The sequence below is a fragment of the Rana temporaria genome, chromosome 2 (genome assembly GCF_905171775.1).
Source record: "Rana temporaria chromosome 2, aRanTem1.1, whole genome shotgun sequence".
Taxonomy (NCBI): Eukaryota; Metazoa; Chordata; class Amphibia; order Anura; family Ranidae; genus Rana; species Rana temporaria.
This window is the reverse complement of record NC_053490.1, coordinates 308,574,843-308,581,798: the sequence shown is the minus strand read 5'-3', so window position 1 is coordinate 308,581,798 and position 6,956 is coordinate 308,574,843.

Below are 6,956 nucleotides of genomic sequence, written 5' to 3'. Positions count from 1 at the left end.
GATCTGGAAAGAACGTAAGGAACGGCTCTTTGTGACCAAGAGATCCGATCTCTGACACTCTTTTGGCCGAGGTGATGGCGACCAAAAATGCAACTTTGGCTGAAAAGTCCTTTAAGGAGGACGGGGAGTGCCCTGTCATACTGAGTCCACTCAAGAAATCAAGGACTAGTGGGAGATCCCATTTGGGGAATCTCGGCTTCCTTTGAGGTCTCAACCTTGATGCTCCTCGAAAAAATTGCTTGACTAGCGGGTGAGCTGCCCAAGAAATTCCAGAGAAGGCCGTTAGTGCCGAAATCTGAACTCTTAACGAGCTTACGGACAGGGGAAGATCTAACCCTGTTTGAAGAAAACTTAGGATGTCTTGGATTTCCGGCCTCCTGAAGGATCTGCCTGAAGCCGAAGAGAATTCAAATTTTTTTTAGCCCAAACTCTTCCATACACTCTGTTTGTGCTTGCTCTCCTTGAACTCATTAGTGTGGAGATCACCCTAGAGGCGCAGCCAAGGGATTCCAGCCTTTCCCTCTCAAGAACCAGACCATTAGTTTCATCAGAGCCGGACAGGGGTGTAGGAGTGACCCCTGGGAGAGAAGGTCCGGTCTGATCGGTAGAGGTACTGGGTGCCGATAACTCAACTGGACCAGGAGAGGGAACCACGGCCTGTTCGGCCAGTATGGAGCTACTAGCGTAACTTCTACTTCTTCTGCTTGAAGCCTCCGTAGAAATTTCAGGATTACTGGGATCGGGGGAAAGGCATATGCCCTCTGAAACCTCCAACGATCCGTCAGGGCATCCGTCCCGATTGCCTGACTGCAATGACCTCTCGTGTAAAATTTCTCCATCTTGGCATTGTTCGGGGAAGCAAAAAGATCCACTTGGGGACTGATTCCCAGAGACAAGATCCAACGAAACGACGAGTGGAGAGACCACTCGTTGATATCCACTTGAGTGCGTGATAGAAAATCCACCTGGGAGTTCTGTATTCCGGGGATAAAGACTGCTGTCAGGTTGACCAGATTTTCCTGGGCCCACTTCATAATGGGTTCGACTTCCTGTAGAAGAGATGAACTCCCTGTCCCCCCTTGTCTCTTGACATAGGATACTGCCGTGGTGTTGTCCATCCTTAGTAGTACTGATTCTCCCTTCAGGAGTTGGGAGAAGGACTGTAGGGCACACCAAGCCGCTCGAAGCTCCAGGATGTTCGAACCTGGATTGCGGAGGCGAGCATCCCACCTGCCTTGCGCCATGCTTGAACCGCACAGGGCCCCCCAGCCGGAGCCACTGGCATCGGTTGTCACCGTGACCCAGGAGACTGGGGCAATGGAATGGCAATTCAGAAGATTTTTTGGCTGAAGCCACCAAAAGAGGCTGTTCCGCATAGAAGTTGATATGCAAATCCGTTGATTCTTGCTCCCTGACTTCCACTGCCTGAGAAAGCCGGACTGAAAGGGACGTAGCCTCCATAATGCCCATTTCACCATCGGGGTTGTGGAGACCATTGTTCCAATGACCTTTAGACAGTGGTGCACTCTCAGATGGCGAGTGCCTAGAGCCCGAGATATCCTCTCCTGAATCACAGGGATCTTCTCTAGTGGAAGAGAGATGGTCTTCTTTACTGTATTGAATTGAGCCCCTAGATAAACTAGACATTGAGTTGGTTCCAGGTGGCTTTTTGCTAGGTTCAGGAGCCATCCGAACTCGGACAAGATCGAGATAACCTGACCTCTCTGTGCTAGAAGGTGAGATCTGTCTTGGGATAAGACAAGGAGGTCGTCCATGTAATGATAAAGGCGAATCTTTTTCAATCTGATGAGAGCTACTACTGCCAGAAGTGTTTTGGTGAAGACTCGTGGGGAAGTTGTTAGTCCGAAAGGTAGGCAAACAAATTGAAGGTGTTCCTGATTGATATGGAACCTGAGATATTTGTGCAACTCTGCTGCTACTGGGATGTGGAAGTAAGCGTCTTTCAAATCTATAGAAATCATCCAGTCGCCTGGCTGTATGGCTTGCTGGATTGTCGACAGAGTTTCCATTTTGAATCTTCTGCGCATTATGAATTTGTTCAGATATGTCAGATCTATGACTGGACGCCAGGCACCGTTTTTCTTCTGTACCAAGAAGAGAGGGGAGTATACCCCAAGAAACTGTTCATCCTTTGGGACGTGTACTACTGCTCCTTGGGTCTTTAGAAGATCCACATAGTTTAGGAGAATTTGTCTCTGTTCCGCTGACCCTGGAAGAAGGGTGGAAATGAATTTGGGAAGAGGAATGCTGGAAAAGGCCCAAGCGTGTCCTGATGTCACAGTCTTGATGACCCAAAAGTCTGTGATTGAGGCCGCCCAGACGTGCCGCAAGAGGAGCAGTCGCGCTCCCACACGATCCGCTTGGGCGGGCGTAATTTCAAAAGGACTTCGCCTGATCACGTCCGCTTGACGCCTGGGTAGTTGATGCGGGTTTGCGATGAGAAACTCTTCCTCTACTCCAGTTCCTTCTGAAGTTCCTGCCAGGCCTGTAGGCGCGCGCTTCCCTAGCGCGGTCGGGGCTGTGTCTACGAAATTGAGGCCTCTTCTTTCCGGTCTGGCGCCTATCCTGGGGGAGAAAACCTGATTTACCACCAGTAGCCTTAGAAATGGCGTCGTCCAGCTTATTGCCGAACAAGGTTGACCCCTCAAAGGGAATTTTGCACCAGTTCTGTTTGGACGATGGGTCAGCAACCCAGGGGCGTAGCCAAAGGGCCCGTTTTGCCGTAACAGATGATAGCATAATCCTTGCCAATAGGCGGCTTAAATCAACAGATGCCTCCCCCAGGAATGCGACTGCCAGCTTCAGCTCTGCTGTTGCCGAGCTCTTGGCCAGGTCTTCGAAAACACCCTTGAGGAAGGAGTCTACATTTTCCGTCCAGGCCTCCATAGCTTTTGCCTGCTTCAGATGATTACTTTGGATCCATGGAGGAGGAAAAAAAAGGAACACTGTTACTAATGGTGAGTTAACTTTTATGGGTATGGGTATGGGGTCCTATCACATTGGAGAGGAGGCGGGATTAACCCACACGTAGGCTGCCATGGAGTCCATCAGGAAATCGGCTTTTCCAAAACTAACATTCAGCCGTGAGAGCAAACGATAGTGCTATCATGTAATGACTGATAAATCCTTCAGTTGACATAAATGAATACATTTTTTGTTTGTTTTTTTACATATACCTAGTGCAGACAGTTCGGACTGGAAACACATTAACCTTTCAATTTATCGTTCGTTCGGCAGAAAATTTCCAAACTTGTCCTTGATTTTTTGGGCTCAAAAACATCCCAACGATTATCGATTAAGTGCCCATTAACTGGCCGGAAAAACTAGCGAACTGGCCAAATGACCGAATTTCGGCTGATTTTTCGTATAGTGTATGGCCAGCATAAGGACTCTGTCAGAAGACACATCTTGACACAAAATTACATATAGTTACATAGTTGGTGAGGTTGAAAAGAGACACAAGTCCAACCTGCATGTATGCTTTTATGTCAGTATTACATTGTATATCCAGCCCTCAAAAAATCCACTCGCCTACTCGCATTTTGCGAGTGGATTTTGAGGGGGGAGAGTGTGGGCTGACTGGGAGTGGGGGGGCGAGCACCGCCGTCGGCCCGGGTTGTATGGGAGCCTTTGTCCCAGTGATTGTAGGGGAAGAGAGAGGAGAGCCGCCGCTGCCCGGCTGATTAGAGCGCTGGGGAACATAACAGCTTTCATTACAATAGCTGTGTGTTTCCCCGCCGTGCAACGTCATATACAGCCCCTCCCCCTTGTCCGGGCACTTTTTTTTTTTGTAAAATTATTTTTATTCAATTTCCAAAACATAAATACAACAACAGGCCACAAGACTGGACCAATGATTACCGGCCGAAACATAGCGACCGGTGAACAGAAAAAAGAACAAGACAAAAAAATATATATGTATATATATATATATATATATATATATATATATATGCATCAGATACTGACAAAGCAAACTAAAATGGAATGAAATGGAATCAAATCAAATCCCCCCCAACATAATATAGTTAAAACCTTTTATGCCTAATCCCAATTTTAATCCTGACCCCCCGAACTGGGGGTAGGTGCCAGATGACATAGCACCCGCGCCTCCCGACTCCACAGGCTGTGATAACAGATAGAGAATAGAATGTAAAGCATGACCCTCCTCCCTCCGAAGAAACCCATATGCATTATAAAAAACATGTCCCCCTCCCAAAGTGAACAGTTACCCTATAATATGAAGATCGGTGATCCACCAACCCCCTAAAAGAATTCCCTGCCTACTGTAGCTTTCAAACAATCAATGACTCTACCAAACCAAGCCTCAATCCGACACCGTATCCACCGAGGCTATCCAGCCCCCCCCCCCCCCCCCCACACCTTATCAAATTTGGTCAGTGCCCTAAGTAGCTTTGTAAAATGGGATGGCTTTGTTGACTAACACCTTCCAAGATGCCACCGTTGGGGCTGAGGAGCTTTTCCAGGAAAGGATGATTCGTTTTTTGGCATAAAAAAGCAAAAGAATGAGAAGAGTCCTTATAGCCCTGGTCATAGCCAGGGGTTCCACCAGATGCAGTAAACACACCTCCACATTCATGGGAATCGAAATAGAAGTGACCGACCGAATGCAATCCACCACAGCTTGCCGTAATTGCAGGTCTTGTCCGGGCACTTTGATAGACAGATCACCGTCCAATCCTGGGACGGTGATCTGTCTATCAAAGTTCCCCGGACAAGGGGGAGGGGCTGTATATGACGCGGCACGGCGGGGAAACACACAGCTCTTGTAATGAAAGCTGTTATGTTCCCCAGCGCTCTAATTAGCCAGGTGGCGGTGGCGGCTCTCCCCTCTCATCCCCTATGATCGCTGGAACACAGGCTGAAACTGGGGGGGGGAAACAGGCTGAAACTGTGGGGGGGAGACAGGCTGAAACTGGGGGGGGGGGGACACAGGCTGAAACTGGGGGGAACACAATCTGAAACACGGGGGGGTACCACAGGCTGAAACTGGGGGGGGGGACACAGGCTAAAACTGGGGGGGGGCGGGGACACAGGCTGAATCTGGGGGGGCACAGGCTGAAACTGGGGGGGGAGCAAAGGCTGAAACTGGGGGGGACACAGGCTGAAACTGGGGGGGGGGACACAGGCTGAAACTAGGGGGAGGGGCACAGACTGAACTGGGGACACATGCTGAACTGGGGACACAGGCTGCACTGAGGGCCGGGACACAGGCTGCACTGGCGGACACAGGCTGCATTGGCAGACACAGGCTGCATTGGCGGACACAGGCTGCATTGGCGGACACGGGCTGCATTGGCGGACACGGGCTGCATTGGCGGACACGGGCAGGCTGCATTTTTGGGTATGGATAAAGTTGTTGTTAATATTTTTATAACTTAATTCTGCATAGAACATTTAAGTGTAATTTTATGAGAAAATATATGAGGGCGTGTTTAGGGGTGGGATTAGGGGCAGGGCAGGGTAGGGGTTGGGCGGGGCAACTGGTGATGAGTAACACTTGAAGCCTGGCTAGTAGCTCAGGACTTGAAATTTTGAGCCCTGGTATATCCCTGTATGTTGTGGTCGTTCAGGTGCTTATCTAATCGTTTTTTGAATCTATTGATGCTCCCTGCTGAAACCACTGCTTGTGGAAGATAATTCCACATCCTTACCCCTCTTGCAGCAAAGAACCCTCTATGTAGTTTAATGTTAAACTGTTTTTCTTCTAATTTTAGTAAATGGCCGCAAGTCTTTTTATGTCCCTTGCATGGAAAATTTGTATCCCTATTGTGGGGTCACAAGTACAGTATTTGTATATTGAAATCATATTCCCTCTCAAGCGTCTCTTCTCCAGAGAAAATAAGTTCAATGCTCGCAATCTTTCCTCATAACTAAGATCCTCCAGTCCCTTAATTAGCTTTGTTGCCCTTCTCTGGACTCACTACATTTCCAGCACATCCTTCCTGAGGACTGGTGCCCAGAACTGCATGGCATACTCCAGGTGCGACTGGACCAAAGTCTTGGGAAAATTATCGTTTTATCTCTGGAGTTATTACACTTTTTAATGCATGCCAATATTCTGTTGGCTTTGTTTGCAACAGCTTGGCATTGCTTGCCATTGCTGAGCCTGTCATCAACTAAGACCCCCATGATCCTTTTCCATCCTAGATTCCCCCAGAGATTCAGTGAGTAGATTGCATTATTTAAAATGTTTCTACATTAAACCTCATTTGCCATGTAGTTGCCCACCCCATTAATTTATTCAGATCTTCTTGCAATGATGGGCACTGATAAGGTGGCATTGATGGACACCGATAGGCTGCACTGAAGACACTGATGGGCACTGATGAGGTGGCACTGGTAGAAAATGATGGGCAATGATAGGCTGCACTGATGGGAACTGATTAGGTGGCACTGATGAAAACTAATGGGCAATGATAGGCTGCACTAATAAGCTGCACTGATGAGGTGGCACTGATAAGCTTCACTGATGGGCACTGATAAGGTGGCACTGATGGAAACCTATGGGTACTGCTAGGCTGTACTGATGGGCACTGATAGGCTGTACTAGTGGACACTGATAGGCTGCACTGATAAGCTGTGCTGATGGGTACTGATGAGGTGGCACTGTAGGACACTGATAGGCTGCACTGGTGGGCACTGATGAGGTTTCACTAATGGAAACTGATGGGCACTGATAGGCTGCACTAATGGACACCGATAGGCTTCACTAGTGGGCACTGATGAGGTGGCACTGATAGGCTGCCCTGGTGGGCACTGATGGACAATGATAGGCTGCACTGTTGGGCACTGATGAGTCTAAAATTATCATGATATAAAATAATGGATGTGGAGGCCTTTTGGTGGGCGTGATTTTCTTTTTGGGGGGGAGGCAGCATTTAATTCTTGGACTCAGGCAGCACAATGTCTTG